Source organism: Passer montanus, unplaced genomic scaffold (genome assembly GCF_014805655.1).
Source record: "Passer montanus isolate IOZ18808 unplaced genomic scaffold, ASM1480565v1 scaffold39, whole genome shotgun sequence".
Classification (NCBI taxonomy): Eukaryota; Metazoa; Chordata; class Aves; order Passeriformes; family Passeridae; genus Passer; species Passer montanus.
In genome coordinates this window covers 2,488,739-2,512,012 of record NW_024368707.1, presented here as the reverse complement: position 1 = coordinate 2,512,012, position 23,274 = coordinate 2,488,739, and the positions used below count along the sequence as shown (strand labels likewise).

At 40.5% G+C, this 23,274-nt stretch overlaps 1 protein-coding gene across 16 annotated transcripts in view; it reads left to right on the top strand.

The window, feature by feature from the left end:
- The window catches only part of ZBTB20 (zinc finger and BTB domain containing 20), a 473,219-nt gene that overhangs the window by 241,427 nt on the left and 208,518 nt on the right, over positions 1–23,274 (top strand). For 3 of the 16 annotated variants that reach the window (XM_039717817.1, XM_039717818.1, XM_039717815.1), the window contains one exon: positions 2,537–2,600. The exons of 12 other annotated variants lie outside the window; for them this stretch is intronic. The gene's annotated coding sequence lies outside the window, so the exon portion shown is untranslated. Of the gene's footprint in view, positions 1–2,536; positions 2,601–20,428; positions 20,493–23,274 lie in introns of those variants that run through there. One more of the 16 variants, XM_039717816.1, reaches the window with a different exon arrangement.

Below are 23,274 nucleotides of genomic sequence, written 5' to 3'. Positions count from 1 at the left end.
GGTTCATTTCTCCGGGAGGGAAGCTGTGTGTTCTTGCCCTGCTGTTTAACCCTTGTGTGCAGGTGGCAGTGACACCTGCAGGGAAGGGCCACCCGAGTCCGGCGGTGCTGAGGGCGTGTATGCCGTGCCTCGAGCAGGGCCAGCACCCGGATGCTCCTTACTTCTGCCTCTGTACCATGTTAATGTTTTCGTGTTTTCACTAAACCAAGCAGGGCTCTGTTTGTACTGAGTGCCTCCATCAGGGAGCTCCAGGAGAGGATGTTCCGTGTTGTCTGTCAGAACCCCTGTGGCGAAGGAGAGCATCCTCGTTTGCTCATGGATTTGTTCCCTGGATGTCTGGTCTTGTCACTGCCAGCTACTCAATGCTCATGGCTGGGGTGATAAGGATGTTTAAGCTCTCTTCACCTTGACGATGCAAAGCCTGAAAAAAAACCCTTTAAGAAATGACCTTTAATATCTGTAGTAGATGAGAGCAGGGAGCTGAACTTGATGATCTGGAAAGTGTGCTTCAGGGTAAAATCTTGTAAAAAACCCTAAACATTTCAGTTAGTTCAGTTTCTGTGGGGACTTGATTTGAGGTATTACTTCATAATTTCAACAAAAGAAACCTCTGACTTGTGTGACTTTTTGGACACGTGATGAAACACCCCTTTAGGGAAGTTCTTGCAGAGACAAGATACAAAGAGAGTTTGTCTGTGTAAGCAGCTGAGAGGATTGCTCGTTCCCGAGTTTGTGCTGATTTATATGTGACTGGTTGCAGCAGAATAGATGGACTCGCTGCTTTGAGTCTACTGTGAGCAAGAGAAAAATACACTCGGTTGATAATGTTTTAAATCAAAATAAATAATGACGCTCTCCTTCACAGAAGGACTGTGAAAAGATATTGACAGAAAACAGTGCAGAAAGCATCTGAAACCACCTTTGTCCATTGTTTACACTACATATATTTCTTAAACTGTTTTTCTCTTCACGTTTTTTATTAAATATCTTGGTTGCCTTCGGCCCCTTACACCACTGGAACAACAAAATGACAAAGTTTCAATCCCATCTTCTAAGTTCCATCCAAATATACATTTCTGATTACAAAGCACCAGTCGCCGCTGAGGCTGGAAATGGCCTGTTCTGCTTTGAGGAAGGGGGAGGCAGATCACTAATGGTTCCTCAGGCTGTCATGTTTCTGAGAATCAGCTGTTTTTTCTTTATACTGCAAAGATTAAACAAAGAATGTTAAACATTTCCCAATTTAGCATTTATAATGGAAAGCGGCTGTAGAGCCACAGCTTGCTGCTGCAAGGGCAGGCATTCATACGAGGAGTTGCTTAAAGAGGCTTTTATTTTATTTGAAAACCTGTCCAGCCTCCCAGCCCGGCCGGCCGCTGTGCTTTGCAATCAGGTGGAGGCAGCTGTAAATTTTTACTTTCATTTAAGTAGGAGCTAATTTACGTTTGGAAGTGAAAGTTAAAGCATCTCAGCCATCTGCAAAGTGGAGGAGGAGGAGGCAGTGGGTTTCTTTAACTTTTCAAATTTCTACAGTCCTTTTTCATATCAACAGGCAAGCAAAAATTATCTTTCAGAGCTCCTATTAGTAATAATATGTAGTATTAACGATCCAGTTTCTTAGCTTCAGTTCTTTGTCTTAGTTTTTAAGATATACCTCTTGGGTAAGTTCAATCATCTTTATACTCATATCCAGGTCAGGAGTTTAGAAATAAAAAGTTGTAGTCTGGAGTGCAGCAAACTCACATTTTTTTGACCACCAGACAGCCCAACTTTCTCTGTAGCATTTCATTAGGAGTTAAGTGGAGCACTCTGACTTTCTGTTTGCCATAGTAAAGGCAAAGGACACTTAACGGTGGCTGGTAAATAACAAGAAAAAAAAAGGAGGAATGGCGTTTTCACATACTGTCATTGTATATACTTCTATCATGTATGTTTATCACCCTTTCTTATTTTTCAGTTTTACTTGAACAGTTCATAGTGGCGACAAATAAATTGTTCAGTCTTTCTTAGTTAAGAATTTCACTGTTATGCTAATATGTATCTTATTTCCTGTCAGAATGAAATAAGTGCCATTACAGTTAGTTGGGTTTTATTAAAAGAGCAGCTAAAAATGTCCTTTTCCAGCCTCTCCCTTGGCTAGTTTTCAGAAATTCAGTAGTCCTCTGCCATCTAATAGGGACAAGAGCTAAACTTCTTACATAATTAAACCATTTTCAGAAAAATATTTCTGGTTTCTTGTATAAATTGTAAGCACCATAAAGAAGTCAGATATCCATTTTCTGCCTTCTCCAGCCTGCCTGCAAGTAGATTTCATCTAAACAAAATAGCCTTGTACTCAGCTGTCACAAACATTTGTATATTACTTGGATGTCTACATGTGTAATTTCATTTGCCTCCTTCAGTAGCTTAAATATGTTTGTAGATGCTCGCCCACCTTTTCGTTTTTTAAGGCAAGCTTTTTGCTATTATTTTTTTTATAACTCAAAGTTTGAGTATAAAAAATATTTCAATCTTCTTGTGATTACATTTCTTACAGAATGTTGGAATTTTTGGACTGTGCATCTGTTTAGGCACGTGGAGAAAGACAAGACTGAGATCATGTAAGTGATGAAACTGAGAGTGAATAATCCATACTTTGTTCTTTCACCATTTTTTCAATTTATACCCAGATGCAAGTAATAAACCAAAATGAAGAAAAGAACCAACTAGTTAGCTTTTATTTTTAAAGTGATTAATGAAAAGCAAAGTTCAAATGAGGCCACAAATCCTGGTGGTGCACAATGGGTTGATTTATTTTGTAAATAGACCATGGATAATTAACCATAAAACAAAACTTTTCTATTTTTTTTCTTTTTCTTTTCTTTTTTTTTTAATTGCATAATGACACTGGTTTCTTTTAGTTGCTGTGAGTTGCACAGAGGGATAACGACTTATTCACAACTGGTTGCAACTAGTTACAGCCAAGAAAAGAAAAATCCCAGAGCAAAGGGACGAAAAAGGCTGTTAAAACCCTACTGCACTTGGAGTTTCGTAGTAAGGCATTTGCTAATGGCTACAGACTGGGAAAAGCATGATTAGATATTTACATACTCTGATGGTGCTTGCCATGTTATCCCATGTTTTGGCTCAAAACTCACAAGAAAAAGACAGCTCCTGCAGCTGGCCTTGTAGTCCACAATTTTGTATTGACTTCTAAATAGAATTATTTGTGCTTTGTTGCAAGTTTCCGTTTTGTGTCTTTTTACTCTTACACTGAGGGAAGAGTCTTCTGGATAGTCACAGTCTGACTTGCTGCCAAGTCCTCTTGTGAGCCAGAGAGTGATGCTAGCTTTTCAGATATTTGATATGAGAAAACTGTCTGCCCAACATCCCCAAAATTTGTCTCTTCATAATCCACAGTCATCTGTGGAAGGAATCTCTGATGCCCAAGAAGGAGAAGGTCCAATTTGTTGTGAAAGTACATCCACTACTGATTAAAACTACCAGCTGGGATTACAACCCTGGAGACTGTAAATAAAGTAGAGCAAGAGATGTTGAGATGACAATATGGCCACTTTTGTGGTGGTTTGTGTTAGTTGCCAGTACTTAGATTTGCTCATCTCATGCCAATTTATTAGAGTGAAGAGAAGGATCGTGTAGGTAACAGGCAATAAGCAAGAGGTTGGAGTTGCCACACAGCAACTGACTATGGACACCTTAACTTGCTCTCACATGCCACATGTGCCTTAAAATGCTTTTGACTGTATTTGTAAGACCTGCAATTCACACAAAGCTAAAATCTGTGTTCATGTCGCCTGTTGGTGCAGCTGTGCTGTGTTTCACAGATGGTGACTCTAAGGGAGTTGCAAAAAGCCGTCCTCACTCCAAACAATGGTCTGAGCAGGCAGAGGTAGTGGGTAAAAGTAATTATCACTGGTATTGCTTTAGCTGTGTTGACTCAGTTTGTTACAGCAAGGTTGCAGACTGGTGTTTGTAAGAATTCTCTGTCCGACCCTGATTTGTTGGCATGCAGTTTCCTCTGCAAATTTGGAGAATTTCTTTGTCAGAATGTACTGCAAGGAGAGGAAAAGCAGATTATTAATGTCTGACTATCACCTCCACCTTCTTGAGCCTAGTGCAGATCATTGGGAATAAAGATTCCACATTTTTAGTCTAGATCCCAGTTACAAGGCAGGATCTTAGATCAGCGCTTTAAACCCACAGTTAGAGAACTGATGAGTTCCCACTGTGTTACTGACACTGGTAACTACAACACATGGGCTGCCACTTTTAATCTGCTTTTAGGCCAAAGAGTCAATTTAAAATAGCACTTAGTTTGAGCAAGAGGCTTCTGTTGTGGGTGGGAGTCGTGCTGGGGGCAACATTAGCATTGTACTTACGAACAACACTGCAGTGAAGACAAGACCCCAAAAATAAGTTAACTCTCCAAGGCTCAATACACTCTTTGGCTTCTCTACAGGCCCTCTTGGAAGGGAAGCCAGCCAAGGTCCACTGTGGTAGTGCTAAAAGGATGAGCCTGGCCAATGGCATTCCTCTTGAAACTGCTTTTTATCAGGCTTGTGCTTCTGGGAAGTGTGGCAATGTACGGAATCTGCTGCATACTGTTTATGGGTTAGAACTTGATTTTATTGACTAACAGAGTCCTTGTATCTTGTGACAATCTTTTTCTGTGCTTTGCATCATGCCAAAGAGACAGGGGAGTGGTGTTGGCATGTCTTTGTATGAATAGGTCTGTCATTAAATATTTGAAATAGAAACATCTGAAATAGATCTTGCCTGAGAAGAACAATGGGATAACTAGAGAAAGCCAGTTTTCTCCAAATTTGCTTTTGGGGCTGGGAGTTTTAAGCAAACAGAATGAAAAAAATAAAAAAAGAACAAAGAGAGCAGGTTAGTTCATGGGCTTAGAAACAACAAACCCAGGGAGGTGTGAAGGGAGACAAGGAAAGTTAAAAGAGAAGAGAGCAGAGGATGCTTTGCAGAGGGAGGGGTTTTCTTGTTTTTTTGTTTTAATAACTAAGACCAGCTAAGGAAGAGGGAAGCTGCTGGTAAAAGGATTGAAAATCCTTCCTTCAGAGGAGGCACTGTTTTGTGGAGGCAACCTTTATCACTTGATGTGGATCTAAGCCCAAGTACCATTGACTGCTAATGATGAGGATGCTGAGGCATGGACATGCATTTGGGTATTTCTTGTCTACTGTGGTCTCTATGTCTGTATTTTTGTTTTGTGCAGGTTGAGGATTCAGTCATCTTCCTCAGGCCGTTCCTCTGAAATCTTACTGTTAGGAAAGGGTTACAGGCAGCCTTTGCTGCAGGCACACACAAGATGAAGGGCAGGGTTTTCAATTACTTTCAGATTGTGGAAAGTTACGGGTCCAGTATGAGGAACACAAATTCAACAGTCTACTTGGTGTGCAACAGTAAAAGCTCTGTTAGAAGTAATTGTAGTTCAAGCTTTTGAACAAGCCTTTGTGTTTTTCTCCTGTGCTAATAACCTATTGGTGAGGATATGCAAGCCAAAATCCTTTTATTTTAGCCACTCTTCTCTCCTCCCAAATACCTCTCCCCAAATCTAATACCTAAAAAACTCAGCAAGAAAGGTAATCCCAACAGTTTTCCCCAAGATTTTGCCTATCTCAGCCTTGCCAAGTGTGGCATCTTCTGTTGTAGTAGGGAGGTTCAAGTTCTGGTTAAAAATGCTTTCATGGGGAATTAAGCAGTACAGTTGTTTGAATACTTCTTCTCCAAGCCCTGCATTCAGAAATGCACTTTAAAAGAAACAAAATTTTTTTGGTTCTTAATGAGGTTCTGACCATGTTACAGAAATCCCTCACCAAATGGCATGGGAGGCAACCCCTTCCCATAAGCATCTCAGTGCTGAAACAGCCAGGAAAGACTAGGAATGATGTGCTGTGCTTCAGCTCTCCTTCTGGTCTTCCTATATGAACAGTTTCATGTGTTGGCACTCCTGCTGCTACCTGATCTGGGTGAAAGTCCTCAGTTTCTCCCTGTTTAGGCCAAGGTTTGTCTTATAGTTTCAGTCAAGCTTCACATGACTTCATAGTATTTTGCATTTTAGTAATTTGCGAATGTATAAGCAGTCATCAAGAACTTTCTTAGCAGGTGAATCAAACAGTTAAAGGAATTTTAGATGTGAAATATCTTATTAATCACAACTGTTCTTATATTTTTCTACTGATTAAGTTGAAGGTTAAAGGGCAGAGCAGAAACAACTGACATTCGCCTCATTTCTCCTCACTTCAGATTCTTCTGGAGGAGTAGGACTGTCTGTGGCTCTCAGTCTGCTGTTTTATCTTGTTCAGAACTAGTTCTGATACTTCCCCAAATGGCAGCAGGAATGAATGGTACTTGACCCAACAAGATATGTGTTAGCTGTTACATAACTGGCTGTCCGAAGAAGCCTCTTACCTTTCATACATCGGTAAGCTCCACCAGTTCTTGGACAAGAGCAGCATATCAGCTGGATTCTTAATAAGAATTAGATTGTCAGAGGTATCACAAGCTTCTGAGGCTCACTAAAGTGTACTGAAGGTCGGGACTAGAAGCACTAAAAAATACATACTGGTATTCTATTTGTATGAAAATACTAGTTTATTAAAAAAAAAATACTTCCAGGATTCTTATTTGTTTTTTTTCTCTTCATATTTCCAGATAAAGCTTTTTGGCATTTGTGGAACAGAAATGCATTTATTTCAAACTTTTATTTCAAAAATGTATTTTATGTTCTAATATAAAATTTAAATCAAAACTGAGAGTAGCTATCAAAACAAAATTATTTTGTCAAAACAACATTCAATTGATTGAAATGATTTTTTATTTTTGTTTCATTGGTAACTTTGCAATGCAGTGTTTAATTCAACTGTGAAACAAAAGCAAATTTCAAAGTCTAGGTATCCTGTGAAGCAAAAATATTGCTTCTAGATGGTGCTTAAAGGAGTGCTTAATTAGAATTCCACTGAATCTTTTTAATAAAATTTAAAAAAAATTAAGAAGTGTGAAGACCCTACAGGAGAAGAGGAAGGAGGCCTCAAGCTGTGCCAGGGGAGGTTCAAGTTGGACCTCAGGAAAACATTTTTTTCACTGAAAAGGTTGTAAAGCATTGCAATGGGCTGCCTGGGGAAGTGGTGGAGCCACCATCCCTGGAAGCACTCAAGAAATGACTGGATGTGGCACTTAATGCTGTGGTTTAGTTGACATGGTGGTGTTCAGCCAAAGGTTGGACTCAATGATCTTTGACATCTTTTCCCATCTAAATAATTCTGACCCTTAGACTATGCTGAAATCTTCTTGTATTGATGTTAGTCGATCTTTGTTCAGTAACAGTTGATCAGCATCCGGCTGTCTATAACTGTATGTAGATCTCCCCTGGAAATGTATTCTGTGTCTCTGCTCAGCAAATTGGGAAACCTCTGATACTGTTTCAGCTCTCCCGACTTCCATCTCTGTGGGGTGGTTCTGAATCAAATTTTGGGTCCCATCTGAGTCCAGCTGCTTGCAAAGGAAGCAAACATTTGAAGGTAATTATAGTGTGAGTGTAAAGCTAATATTAGTTAATATTAGTGTAATCACTTTATTTGTTTATTCCTTGATTTGATTTAAAAGGGACCTTCCCTTAGAAGGACACATTCTGGTTATTGCTTTGCATATTTTCTTATCCTGTAAAACACCCATAACATATTATCTCTTTTTCTTCCTCATGTAGAAGCTGTGTACTTAAATAGTGAAATTCTTCTGGCAGCAGTCTTGTCAAGGGCCACAATGCGGTAGATGCCTTGGGGACATTTTACTTTATAGGTTACTGCTTCATCTAAGTTTAAATTCTTCAGGATTGGACTAAATCTGTTTAAGTGAGAGCACTCCACAAAAGAAAAATGTGAATATAAGGGGAGTGTGTTAGACAAATAAGACAAGGGTGAAGATTAAAAGCACAAAACATAGTTAAGAATTGTTTTCTTGCTGGATAATGTAAAGCATCTGACCTTGTCTGAACAGTGTGATGATCTGTATTTTTCAAAGGACTGAGCTACTTAACCTACTTGTGATACCTTGGTTATTCAGGTCTGTCTGCCTTGAGCTTGGATAGATACAATGATCTTGTATTCCTTGAAAATATCAGTACTGCAACCCTGTAAGTTTGGGATAGATCAGTGAATATTTGATCACCCATTCAATGGAAGTTGTGGTTCTGCAAACTTTGGAGTTCTCACTCCCATTAGAGGTAAACAGAAGGTGACAAAGTAATAACAATTGGAAATTCTTTCCATTCATTTGACCACCTAACCTATTGTTTATGTTTTTAAAACCAGAAAACAGGTATTTTGTGATACAGAAAAGCTGCTTTAAGTAAATATATATTGGGGCAATAGTGCAATAGTGTTGTTGGTTCAGTACTTCTCTGTAAACAGGCCTGTGGCAAGACAGACAGAAAGGTATGCTTTGTCCAACATCTGTCTCCTGTATTCACTAGTATTTTTTACATGCTTAATCACATAACCTATTATATCAACATAAATTAAATTTAGTCTCAAGAAGACTGATTTAATCTGAAGAATACATTTTGCACCAGTCTTGGATGTGAAAGGCTGGGATATGAAGGTATTTAGGCCTTAAAAAGTACAAAAAAAAGGTCCCCCACCTCAGAGCTCAGTAAATAAAGAAATAAAATAGTTTATGTTGTGGACACACTCTCAATATTTCCTGCACGCTGGTGGAGCAGCGCACATCACAAAGATAATAATATAAGCAGTAAAATACCCCAAGCAAACAGAAAGCATCTGTAGGTCTTGCCTTGCTGGCTGATATTATTGGGATGGTTGTTTTTAGCTTACCATGTCGTTAATGCTTTGCAAATGTATATGTGCATGCTGGGGGTTGGTCAGGAATTTAACTGTGTTTATAATGGTTCTGTTCAATTCCTGCACTGTGCCTGGATGCCTGCAGGTATGTAAGAGCACAGGAAATGTACTCAAGAAACTATTAGACCATGGCCGGTCTACCAGCCCTAGTCACAGGAGGATGTAATGGGCCATAAACAGGATGTAAAGAAACATTTGGAAAGATGTTTGGAGAAGTCCTGGCATGTAACTCATGAGGTGTTTGTTAGTGGATGTCCCCACATTTCTTGTAAAAAACAGATGAAGTTCCCTTGAAATGTGTATTGAGCCTCATCTAAGCTCTCTCCTTGGCTTTAGCAGGCTGGGGATCAAGTTCACGTTGGAAATTCTCAATTCACACTGATGGATGCAGTCAGAACCTATGACTGTTGTTCAAGCTGTCTTCAGCCCCAGATCAGCACTGGCAGTACAGCTCTCCTGGATGCAAATACAGAAGTTAGAAAATGTCCAATGTTAACTTGGTTTTAAGTGTTACTTGATGGAATCACCTCTGGGAGCATGAGTTTGGGGAACCCTGAGATCTCCTGATCTTTTTGTTCAGTCTTTCCTTGTAGAGGTAAATGGGCCATTTTGCTGGCAAATGGCAATTGTAAGCATAATTCCAAAAGGATTCTTCATAGGATTTTAGCAACCCAGGTAATGAAGCCCCACTAAGAGGGCAGGCTCCCTTTCAAGAATAAACAGTCCTCAGGTCAAGAAGTCAGAGACTTTCCCTAAAGTTAACTTGGGCAAAATAAATTAGTTTATCTCACTGGCTCCAAAAAAGCTATTAGCAGTACACATCCGTAGAATTGTCTTTCTGACTGTGTGCATTTAGGTTACTTCTGGATTCCCTTTTCATACTCAACTGTTTAACAGAGATATGGCAGCAGCTTCAAAAATTGCTGATTCCTGTCTTAGGCATAACAAATTTCACAGTATATTCTTTAATTCCTATTTCTATAGCAGTTTGTAAAGCATCTTCACTTACAGGTTTTTAGTATTCAGTGAGAAAAAAAATTTGGGAATAGAGTCCCTCAGGTAAGGGGCCTGTTGCAGAAGTGTCTAAGTCCTTTGGTCAGTGCATTTTACAAGAACTTCAGATTTTTGCACTGAAGCTTCTGAAAGGTTCATATAAAAATGAGATTGCTGTATTTATGCGAAGATCTTGATATCATCTTGCTGTTATGTGAGGCATTTAAGAAATCCTGAAATAACTTTAAAGATGAAACAATGGGAAGCTGCTTACCTCATGACATAATAAGGCAAAATAAGGTCAGGAAAAAAGTCATGGTTTCAGCTCCAGCAACAGGACTGAATAAGTTATTTGTAAGAAATAATTTATTTGCCAAATACAGCTTTTCTTGTCCCATCAAATATACACAAGTTGATCAGTCTATTAGATTCAGGAATCATTGGAATTTATTCGATGACTGCTTTCAAAGCTTGTATTCTATGGACTCTCTGTAAAGAGAGGTGAAGGAAGGATGGCTGTGGTTTTAATACTGTTTGCAAAAGCCTATTCTGTAATTTTCCTCTCTGGCATCCATCTTATAAATTTGCATTACATGGTGCCAGGCATTTAGGAGTCTATAGTTTTGATGAAAGGGAGTAACAAGTTCAGCTTTCATAGAAGAGTTAATGTTCATGCAGCAAGGGTTAATGTTTAGCAGATAGGAGGCTTCACACATGTTTCTGTATCCTCAAACATCCTTCATATTGTATTTATTTTATTAACCCTATGACTGAAGTAGTAAACAATAAATAGAAAAAGGAGATCATGATGTTGCATGGATGAAGTGAGGAACGGGGTGTGATTATTTCATGAGTGCATTGATTCAGAAGCTCAGGGTGAAGCTAGATGCTTCTTTTCACTGCATGTAAGGGCAGAAACATGTCATAAGTAGTTGCTGGTATGCTGCATTTATGAAAGGAGCACAGCATTCACTTTCCAGCCACCAGAGAGTAAAGGAAAGACAGAGAGCTGCAGACATCTGTTACTGTGTTTGCTTACCTACCCCTGTTCCTGGAGGTTTTGAAGCAGGATTTGAAAAGTGCATGTGACAGTCATTGTTTCTGGCCATACTTTACAACAACTGACTGACTTTAAAGGGCCAAAATTTGGACCTGCATTATTTAGCCAGTGGTACACGCAGGGCACTGTCAGTGAAAAGGCTGGGAACAAAATTTAGTTCCTAATTTCCTGTCTATTATTTAGTACATATCTGATTTGAAATCTATTTTCTGCATACCCTTGCGTGCATATTCATTGGCACATGTGCTTCTTGCCATTATGGGGCAGATCCCATAGTTTTTCTGCGTCATTAGTACAGAGAGCCAGTCATTAAAAAAAAACAACAAAAAGCTTATTTGCCTGAGCCGTTAAGATTTTTTCTCACAGTTCTGCCTGTGGCGCCTGTCACTAGCAGTCAAATAAGGACAATTTTACCATTCTCTCCTGCTGCTCTAATTTTTTTTTTCAGTGCCAGTACATGTATTTGTTATTCTTTATAACTCCCTTTGAAGTTGGGAATCCAAGGGGAATCTAAAACCGACCAGATGTTTCTGCTGCTGGAGACACAGAAGACAGCACGGATTAAGTTTAACTGAAACTTAGTTCTCTACAAAACCCCATTACAGTGAGAATTCTTCCTCAGTTAGTTTTATTTATTATTTATATTTGCACTTGCCATCCTGGGTAGGTGATACCTCAAGTCATCTGGCCTGGGAGAAAAATGGATGATTTATCCAAGTAAATAGTGTATCAGCAGCTGCCTGCGTTGATTTCCCTTATGGGGTTTCAGTTCCATTACACTGCATATTTCCCACCCACACTCTTTATACAGTATTTCATGTTGAGGAAAATCATTCCCATCTCTGTAACTTCTGAGAACAGATATGTGGAACCATCCAGGGAGAGGGCAGTGCAACTCCTGTGTGCGTGGGGAGGGGTGACATACTTAAGAAGGTACTGGCCAGAAAACAGCACGAGATTTTTAACTCCTTCTCCTGTCATGGCTGAAAGATGAGAGAAAGGAATAAAAGCTGACATGGGAGATTGGGTATGAGAAAGAAAGGTTGTGCTAATCTCCTCAAAGTGAGAACAGCAGTTGTCTCTCAGGTGGGAAAGGACAGGAAGAAATGGTTTTTGTTTACTTCTGAGTTCAAGTAAGATGCTTTTGCAGCTGCAAGACAAGAAAAAACAAGAAAAAACAAGAAAAAAGTTTTAAAACAGTCTGTGATACGAAATATGTGTAGTCCTGTACAGTATCTATCTCCGAACTAGGCGATGGGCAACCCTGCTGGCCTGCTTCTGCAGTGATGAAAAATAACCCACGAGAGAAAGGAGTGCATGTTCAGGCCACATGGATGTCCAAATGGGAAGGCAGAAGCAGAACAAAACCTTGGTCTCTCTTTACCTTGGGCATGGCTTAAGATAAAAATTGGATCCACTTTCAGATTTTAAACACTTCAGGTTTCTGGAGTACTGGTTACCAAGTTATCTCATCTGAGCTTGCGGGACTGCCTGTCCCTGTGTCCGTCTGTCACACCGATACATAGCTGTTGAGTGTGCTGATAGTGTTCAGCTGAGTCAGAAAGAACTGAAAAGCTGATTTGTTTTCTACAGAATGGGTATCTAAGGAGAGGAGAAGAACTCAGAGTAGGGCCCCTGCTGAGGGAAAAACAAGCAGAACTTACCATCTAAGCATGTTTGGCAGAGGACAGTTGGCTGGCCAGCACAGAAGAGTCACAGCACAGGCTGTCTTCTGCTCACCAAGAACATTATCTTTGTTCTGGGAGAGAAGACCAAAGACAATCGTACTCCTCTTGTCTGCTGCTCACAGGCTCTGATTGCAAATCTATAGGAAGACAGACTTTATCAGTATCAGTTTCATGTCGGAGCTTGTTAGGATTTTTTGAAGTCCAGCCCTCTTTCGTGTCAATAAGTCAAGGTACCTCTCTGGCAGATAGCATTTTCCCTTTCCTCTTGGCTGTGGGATTCCAGCAGCTCTTCGCTGATTTTTCTCTGTATGGATTCACTTCACTGTTTCACACCAAATCTCGCTCCTTCCCAAGTCTTGATGTCACAGCCACCATAACTGAGAAATAATATTGGACTCTGCCTAAGTTTCTCTTTTAATTGGCCAGATGGATCACTAACACCTTCACTGAGGCAGTGTCCTCCATCATTAGCTGTTGGAGTTGCTGCCTAATATTGCAAGGCCCTGCACAACCCCCTAATTTGTTTTTAAGCTGGAAAATCAAAAGCCTGGTAATTGCATAGAGCTTCCCAATAAACACCAGGTAAAATGCATGCACTGTAACAAGCTCTCTTCAGAACAGCAAAAGGGAGTGGAGCAAATGATTTGCTAGCATCTATACTTACTTAAAACTGCTTTTCTTATTTCAAAATATAAAAAGAAATTAGGTCCTGGAAACACTGAGTGATTTGGGATGTTCTATAAGGTTTTGAGGAAAGATAAAAAGAAAAAAGTAATCACATGGTTTTATATTTTTAGGACCTGAATTTTCCAGCTTTGTATTAAAGGGAAACAGGTTAAAATCAGAGAATTTTGAACTTCTGTATTTTCTTTTTTTTATTTTTTTGTCAAGACATCAAGGCAGATGGTATGAAAAGCATTTATATTGGTCTCTCTGCTGATGGAGCTTAACCTAACAATCCAGGACTTGGAACTGGGTGCTTCAATAAAAAACACTTCCTGAGAGATTTTTCCACTCAAAACACCAGGAAAAGTTTTTTAATTGACAACATCAAAAATTAGTATCCTGCCAGGACTACATTTCTTTGCACCTTATTACTCAGAACAAAAGATTAATATGTTCTCATTCTGAGCAGGAGAGTTTTCAATAATTTTTTCCTTAATTAAACCAAAAATGAAGTGAAATGATTTACCACAGGATTGTGAGTGTGAAATGAGGAAAAGCCCAATTCCATGTGTGATGTGCTGACCCTGGCTGGTCTGTAGGGTCCCACCAAAGCCACTCTATAACTCCCCTGCTCACCTGGACAGAGGAGAGAAAATATTATTCTTGGGTCGCGATAAGGACATGGAGAGATCACTCAACATAAACCATCATGAGCAAAACAATGCAACTTGGGGAAAATTAATATAATTTATTTCAAGTCAAATCAAAGTAGGATAAAGGGAGATAAAACCAAATCTTAAACTTCTCCTCACTCCTCCTTTCTTCTTGAGTTTCTATTCACTCCTGATTTTCTCTAACCCCTCCCTGCAGTGACACAGGGGGATGGGGAATGCAGGCTGAGGTCAGATCATCCAAGTTGTCTCTGCCAATCCTTCCTCCTTAGGGGGAGGACTCCTCACACCCTTTCCCTACTCCTGCATGGGGTCCTCCCCATGGGAGACAGCCCTCCATGAACTTCTCCAACCTAAGTCCTTCCCACTAGCTACAGTTCTTTACAATCTGCTCCAGCACCACATGGCGCAGTCCCTTCAGGAACTGGCTGCTCCAGTGTGGATCTCACACAGTGTCACGAGTCCTGCCAGCAAACCTGCATCAGAGTGCACTTCTCTGTCTCTGAGGTCACAGGTCATGCCAGGAGTCTGTTCCAGCGTGGGCTTCCCAAGGAGATGTAGTCTTCTTCAGGAACCCACTAGCACTATTGTGGTGTCTTCTATTGGCTGCAGGTGGCTCTTGCTCCACTACGGACCTCTGTGGGCTGTGGGGTCACATTCTACCTCACCATGGTCTGCACCCTGCAGGGATGCAGGGGAATTGCTGCTCCAATGACTGGAGAACCACATGCCCCTCATTCTCCGCTGATCTTTGGTGGCTGCAAAGTTGTTTCTCTCATGTATTCTAACTCCTTTGTGCTGCTGCTGTTCTTCAGTATTTTATCCCCCTTTTCATGGTCCAGAGGAGCTGTGACAATCACTGATGGGCTCAGCCTTGGCCAGTGGTGAGTTCATCTTGGAGCCATCTGGCCCTGGCTCTCTTGGATATAGGGGAAGCTTCTGGCAGATTCTCAAAGAAGCCACCCTATCACCCCCTTGCTACCAAAGCCTTGTCATGCAAATCCTATATCCGTATCAGTTATTTCTTTGTCCTAGTTTGAGCACTTTATTTTCTTCTGGTGATTGCTCTGTTCTCTTGGTTTTGATGGTTTGCTAGATGTTTTGAAATTTACACTTAACTCAGTCTTTGAAATTAAGAAATCTCAGCTTTGAAAATACCAAACTAAATTGTGATTCTGAGTTCCCCTTAATTGTGAGCACCTTGACATACAGAAAAGGCAGCATTCCCCTTTGTTCACTTATAGTCTGAACTTCATCCTATAACCCAGCTGTAGTGGAGAAAACTGAAAGACTGAAGCCAACGGATAAGAAGATAAGATGGTTCAAATCTAAAATTTGAACTCAGCACTGTGCAGCCCCCACCTGCATTTTTAGATTTTTGTATGTGTGTGTTCTTGAGACATTGCATTTGAAATATATACAGGAAACTAAGCTTAGCTGGAAGACTGTAACTTATAAACATTTTCCCGTGTATGTTTTGATAGAATGGTATGGGGGTGTAGGGCTGGGCTATGGATTTAGAAGATACTTTTATGCTTTTGTAACACAATCCATAGTCCATTTTAGACTTAGTTCTGATTAACCAAAGATATTCAGATGTGCTATGAAAGTTAGCAAATAGTAAAACTGGTTCCTCAGTATTGTGACACCAACACTCCAAAGCAGCCTGACCAGGTGGGAGGTTACCCCCTACTTTGTTAGGTCAGTTGGTGATGTTTTTCAAGCTGTCCTAAAGTGTCTTGAAAGATAATTTAGTGTCATTTACAGTTGTCTTCTTCCATATAGGAGTGCTGCAGGCAAGAGTGTGAAGTGGAAAGGGCCAGTTCTGCCAACAGTAGGTGCCAAGGACATGGCTTGCCTATTGTCAGTAACATACTGTCTTATAGTCAAACAGGAATTCTCTTTTATCTCTTGCAGTCTTGAGTATTAGACTATATAGGCAATGAGTCCAAACCAACAGGGAGCCAGAGGGCAAATTTCACATCTGACTGTGAGAGTCATCATCAGGCCAAGTACTCCATCAGGCCAGTTGAAAAAGCATCTTGTTACTGAGAGGTAGGGCTGGATTTCTGTTGTGCCCAGCCCTCTCAATTAGAGAGGGAGGATTAGATAGCCCATAATATAGCTGTGATACTCTTGAGCACCAGTGGGTTACAAGTCCTTCTGCTGGTCTCACAGTAGCGCATGTGTGAATAGGGTAAGGACTTGGATGCAGCCCCAGTACCCCGAAATTGTGTTGTTCTAACAAAGTAGCACAGACCTCTGTGGAGCACATTCTCCACCAATATGCCGGCATTTGTGTTTTGTTGGTCTTGGAAAACATTATGCCTCCTGTTCTCAAACAGTGTTCCTATTTCCCTCATGGTTTCACAGCGGTCTTGCAGTTGTGGTCCTTAGATCTACCTTTCTTATATCTCCAGCTTGCCCCATGGCCTCTTTCATCTTCCTTTCCCTGGGCCATGGACAGATTCTGAGCTCCCTCCTAGCTTGCTGTTGCTTTGTATCTGCCCTCTGATTGCGGGTGCTGGTGTTCTGACAGTCTACCCAAATCCTTCGTTGCTCGGAGGAAATAATAACTCTCATTCAGCTGCTTTCTTAGCATTTATTGTGACATCCAAAGACAAATGCAAACTCATCTCTAGAATCATTATTCTCTTTGAAGAACAACAGATTGTCAGGGGAGACATTTTTTTGTGTGGATTCACTTAGAAGTTCTGTCCCCTAGTGTGGTTCTCCAGCTGCCCCTGTCATATCCTCCGTTGTTGTTTATCCAACTTTTAATAATTTCCTTTTCTTGCTAGAAAGGGCCACATAATTTTCTCTCTATGTGCGCATGTATTTTGTATCTACTTCATGTTTTTTCATTTCTCTCAATTCATAACATACAAAATGTATAGGAAAAGGCATTCACTGAAATAAGTACATTTATTATTTATGCATGGTTTGTATTTTTGGCCTAAATTTTGTTGAGTGCCTAAGGATTTTGTGCACCTCTGTTGTGGTGCACCAGTTTAGTTGTTCTCTTGCACTGGGTGATTGGGAATTTGCACAGAATAGTTTTGTATTGCACTGTATAGCTTATGTTATATCATGTGGTTTGTTACCCCATTTCCCCATCACATGGCCTTTCCCTCACCTGTCCCGGTACCCCCTGGTGGTCTCTCCCCTGGGTTACCCTTCCCCTCACCACTCCTCACTGGTGTCCCATTGGCTGTGGATCTCTCCCTCTGTCCCCATCCTGGGGGGTATAAAAGCTCCCTGCCACCAGGGAACGCCCTCTTTTCTCCCATGGGTTTGTCCGCCTGATGTGTGTCTTGGAAAAAAGGACAGCGTTTCCCACGGGGAGGAGAGCACTTCTCTAATCTTTTACCATCGTCTATGAAGTATCGTGTGGGCAAGGGTCTATAGCTAGCTGGAGTGCACCCCAACAGCCCAGGAAACACGTTTCTTCACACCTCTATTTAGTCATCGAGGTATTTCTTAATCACCTCACATCATGACTAATTTTTGGAAGAGACATGCTGATTTGTGAATAGGGTACACCTTCTTCTGTGTAGAAACAAATGGAGGGGGACCCTTGTTGGGGTTACTAGGAGAGGTAGAGACAATGAACTTTGTTCTTCTGTAATCACAAGAAAGAATATCACTTAATATTTTGCCAACCACATTGCTTCCCTCTCTGAGCATCAGCTATTTATTTATGTTTTCTGGATCACCAAGGCTACTTTGAGATACCAGTGTAATACCTGAATGGCTTTGGCTAAATTGTTTTGGTTTTGAGTCACCTTTGTGTCTGATGGGGGATCAGACCTGCTCTGGAACCAGTTAGAGGTGGTAGCTTAATTTTCTCTATTAACATAAGCTTTCACCTTAAAGTGTTGAGATCAGCATAAGGCTTGCCTTTACAGGAGCATGCACAGATATGAGGGTGGAAAATTTCTCAGAGAAACTGTCATTTGAGTTCTATGGGTAGAGTAGGAATGTTGTTTATTCTGCTTCTGTTCCTTTTGCTACAAGGTTTATTCTGCTTCCAAGCAGAATAAACCTTGTAGCAAAAGGAACAGAAGCAGAATAAACAACATTCCTACTCTACCCATAGAACTCAAATGACAGTTTCTCTGAGAAATTTTCCACCCTCATATCTGTGCATGCTCCTGTAAAGGCAAGCCTTATGCTGATCTCAACACTTTAAGGTGAAAGCTTATGTTAATAGAGAAAATTAAGCTACCACCTCTAACTGGTTCCAGAGCAGGTCTGATCCCCCATCAGACACAAAGCTGACTCAAAACCAAAACAATTTAGCCAAAGCCATTCAGGTATTACACTGGTATCTCAAAGTAGCCTTGGTGATCCAGAAAACATAAATAAATAGCTGATGCTCAGAGAGGGAAGCAATGTGGTTGGCAAAATATTAAGTGATATTCTTTCTTGTGATTACAGAAGAACAAAGTTCATTGTCTCTACCTCTCCTAGTAACCCCAACAAGGGTCCCCCTCCATTTGTTTCTACACAGAAGAAGGTGTACCCTATTCACAAATCAGCATGTCTCTTCCAAAAATTAGTCATGATGTGAGGTGATTAAGAAATACCTTGATGACTAAATAGAGGTGTGAATTTTTTTTTTTTTTTTTTTTTTTGGGGGGGGGGGGGTCTTTTTTTTTTTTTTTCCTTTCCCCCATGCTATCCCAAAGTTTAAACTGTCAAAACCACAGTCATGACTGGAGGGACATTCTCTCTGCTGCTTTCTTCTGTTCCTTTTGCTACAAGGTTTATTCTGCTTCCAAGCAGAATAAACCTTGTAGCAAAAGGAACAGAAGAAAGCAGCAGAGAGAATGTCCCTCCAGTCATGACTCTGGTTTTGACAGTTTAAACTTTGGGATAGCATGGGGGAAAGGAAAAAAAAAAAAACAACCACCAACACCAAAAAGGATGACTTGCAAGTAATCAGGTACAACATCACTGGTTGTGGCAGGGAACAGGGAAGGGAAAAACAGAGGAAAATCAGTGGGAAACAGTAGAAAGTGCAGCGCTTGTCCTGCTGGAGTGAGGCAGGACTTTTTTTTTTTTTTTTTTTTTCAGTTCTGTGTCTGTAAAATATCCCAAACCCATGTAAAATGTACTTAAGAGGAAAGCTGAACACCATACCAGTCTGAAACACCTCAGCCCTAGGCTGTCCCACACTTTGGCACCACTCTTGCAGGATGTGGGGAAGCAGCAGCATGTTCTGCCTCCCAGGGACAGCAGGATGGAAGCACTGGGCATCGAGGGCAGCTCAGTCACAGGAACAGTGGCCTTCCAATGAGGTTAGATAGATGCCAAGGTTAGATTGATCTGAAAGTGGAAATTGTGAATCAGAGGTGAAAATGCTTCCTCATACTGGGATCTCTTGTGTGAGTGTCAGATCTCTGCCTGGCTGTGAGTTACTGCACAGCGTTTCTTCCTATGTTTTGTTTAAAATTTACCCCAAAGTGTTTGCAGTGTAATAGTGATTTTTCTTTCTTGCATTAACACAAGTGTAAGCTATGTGTTGGATTTATAAAATAAGGATTTTACAGGCATGGAGCACATCCATCTGTGTTACATAAACATAGATACATTTTGGTTTCTTTTTCCTTTCCTTCCCATGTTTATGCTGCACAAAGAACTTATTAAACCAGATACAGTTATGGCGTTGTTGGCTTTAATCTGCACAAAATTTTTAAATCTTTTCTCACATTATAACATATTTATCTGCTGCTTTGATGGCAAAGAGGAATTCTGTAGCTGTGAGCAGAGGAATATGAAAGGTGTAGTGGCTTTCCTGTGAGAGGAATATGAGAATATTCACTGACAGAGGAACTCTGAGGAACAATTATCCCAAGCTGTGTCTTTGACAATGCTGTCAGATTTTCCACTTCCATGAGCACAGCTGGGCATGTGGTGCCAGGGTGAGAAATTCCACAGTGGCTGGAGGCAGAGTGCATTGGGTGCTGGCCTGCCTGGCAGTGTTGGAAGTCAGGAGTTGAGAGCTGGAAAGAAAAGGATGACTTTCTACAGCTTTGAGACAGTAAGGGGGAAAAAAGCCCCAAACCACCAGTTTGGAATGTGAGGAAAGAGTCCTTGGAAGATGCCCCTTTCCAGACTTCTGTGCCTCAGAGACTGAGTTTGATATTGAGATTCAGGTTCTTGAGATACCTGTACTGTATTCTAAGACATTTGCTCCTCTACCTGCAACTAAAGATTTGGTTTTGTGCAGCTTATTTATATATCTGTTGAAAGCTTTGGAGGTTGGTTTATTTATTTATTGAATTTTCTGTATCACTGGTACCTAGGATTTTTGTGGTTTGGGTTTGTTGTTGTGATGTTTGGGGTTTTTTTAGGGGGAAGGGTGGTTTGACGGGGTTTTTTTTTGTTTTGTTTTGTTTTTTTCAGTCCAAGTATTTGGTAACTAAATGTGGAAGCTCTGAAGGATAAAGAAGTGATGCAGGTCTTACCCTGGTGGACACTGAAGACTGAGGTCTGTTTGGATGCAGTTTCAGCCACACCTGGTTTTGCTGGGGTCAGTCAAGGCTATTGTTTCTCTGACTTATACCAGTGTATTAGCTAGACTTCAAGATGATTGAGTTGGTTGCATCTAGGGAGGCAAGGAATTGAAGTGGTTCTGAACAAGCAAGAGAGGAGACAGCAAATTCCTCATTTTCTAGTGGTCGAAGTACTAGGGATTGTTTCTCTTGTATACATCCTATTTTATATGTTCCTTGAAATTAAAAGTTGGATCACCATATGTTACACTTTCTGTTTTGAGCATTATGTGCTGTTCTTCATAACTTTCAGGATTTCTGGTTAGGAATGGTTTACTGAATACTTGAGTTTGATTATCTTTGGGACTCTATTTAAAATATTACCTTCTTAAATTATCATATAGATTGCTTGCTATGTCAGGTTGCCTTGACTTTTAGCTACTGTTTTGTCTTAATGTTTGGAAGGAATGGTCTATTTTCTCATTCTTTGTATGAGCTGTTTCATAGAGCTGTTCCCTGGCCTACCTTTTTAATGTTTTCTAATTTCTCTGTTGAAAACTTGGGAATGCTGGATAATTCCCTAATCAGGCAGACGGCTAAAATAATGGACCCCAAAATGTAGGCTGTTAATTATTTTTCAGTGCAGCAGCAATGTAATGTGTGACAATGGAGCTTTTTGGTAACAAGTGAAATAATTTTGGACGTACTGGAGACTAGAGTGATTAGCACTTAAATAACACCACACTTCTGAGGATAGCAAAGCACTTCATAGCATTTAATGAAGGAGGCCTTCCTTACATACCCAAAGGATGTACTTTGCTGTCTCTAACTCTGTTCACAGGGAAGAGAGGAAACGGTTCAGGGAGAGGGGAGGGACAAGGCAAAGTTATAATTAGTGGTTGTACTGTCTGATGATAGTAAAGCATAGACCAAAAGACTCAATTTTAGTCCTTTGCATGAACCCTAGAGGGACCCATTCCCAGCAGGACATTTCTACAGCAGCTACTGCTTTACCAAGCTTGACACAACCTGACAGCCATCCCCCAGCCATCTGAATGGTGGCTGGCGGGGGAAAAAGCCTTTCTGCAGTTTCATTCCATGGCTAAAGAGGGAAGGGAGAATATAAGCACTTTGTAAAACCATGAGTAGATAGCTGCTTATGGATGCAGAGGTTGGAGGAATGCAAGAGGAAGGAAGAACATAAATGACCTGGTGTGTATCTGAGGGGGAGAATTAGTGCATGTTGAACCCAAAAATGGGCAAAGGAGAGAGAGGCATGGAATACAATCATATTTGCTTTCAGCTACTCAAACAGAAAAACTCATTTTCTTGTGTAATCACCACTGAAAATCCAAGTATTTTGCTGCTAGTGCTCGGCTCTGAAAAACCAAGTTTTCTACCTGTGTTTTGCAACACTTTTGAACTGGACACACATAATGAATATCACCATGTTGTGGCCTACCAGTATTATTTCAGGGTAATGGTCAACTTGCATTTGTTAGCCTTTATGTGGAAAAGGTTGAGGCCATTGGCTTGTGGTTGCCCTAGCTAATTGTTTTAGCAGTTTAAGAGTACTGTGAACATCTTCTCTGTGTGCTCAGCCTGTCCACAAGGAAAGGATATCAGACCCCAGAGTCACTCCTAAATTCCTTTATAAATAGCTACAGCTGGTTTGCTGTGACGTTTTTCCTTGGTAATTGCAGTTAATATGAACTTTAAGTTGTATCAAGTCCTAATGTTTTTCTTTTTACTTTGCCTTCAGCAGTATTTTTACATCCATGAACTAAGGATTTGTTTCTAAATTTTAAGAGAAACCTCCCTAAGCGTAGAAATACAGGACTAAATTTGATTTCTAGTCATTAATACAGCCTTAATGCAAACAAAGTGGGCATGAAGGGTGATAGCTGTGCTTGACTCTTAGGCTTGACTTTGGTGTAATAGACAAACTCCTTTAAATTCGATATTATGGTCTTACGAATAGCCAGGGAAGAAGGCAGGTACCTTCAGACATATAAATGTGAGTGTGACATTTAAAAATTGTCTTACTTGAAAAAATACCATCACTGTTACAATTTATTCACTGCTGAAGCGTACACAGAGCTGAAAAAGGACTGTGCTGATTAATGAGACAATTATACACATTAATACCAGATTAATCAGACCTCATACTTTTAAGACAACAACATAAAGACATAAATACAGTTTTGAAAAGCATTATCCTATCTCTTGTCCCTGGCTGGCTTGGCTGAGATGTACATAATGATGGTTGGACTTCACAGTGCTAAAGCACTGTCACTCAAAACAAGCCCCACGCATTCCTAATTATGAAAATGAAACAGCAATAATCTCAAAGACTTAACCAAGCCTATGAAGGAACTTTCTGGTTGGCTGATACAGGATGGCGATACAGGAATGATGATACAGGAATGCCACCAGTCAGACCCATGCCATGGGTTCTAAGCTATTATGTCCTGGATCCTAAATAGATGCAACATGAAAAGTTTGTCTTTGGGATCCATATTTGGTAGCAGCCTGGATACACTCTCCTGACTTTTTTAAAAACTATGACTCACATGCAGTTGTATCCGACCCTGACATAAAATGCTGTTAATGTGAAATAATGAAAGTTTTAAAAGAGATTATCAGAGATTTGGCTATAAGCAAACAAACATACACTGAAGTCCCACTACTGCAACCAGCCAGCAAAAGGGTACCTCTGAAAGCTCACACATTTACTGCATAAAACACATTTTCAGGCAAAATAATGTTTCTTTAATTATTCCTGTCATAGAAGGTGGTCCTTGGCCTGGTTTCATATTG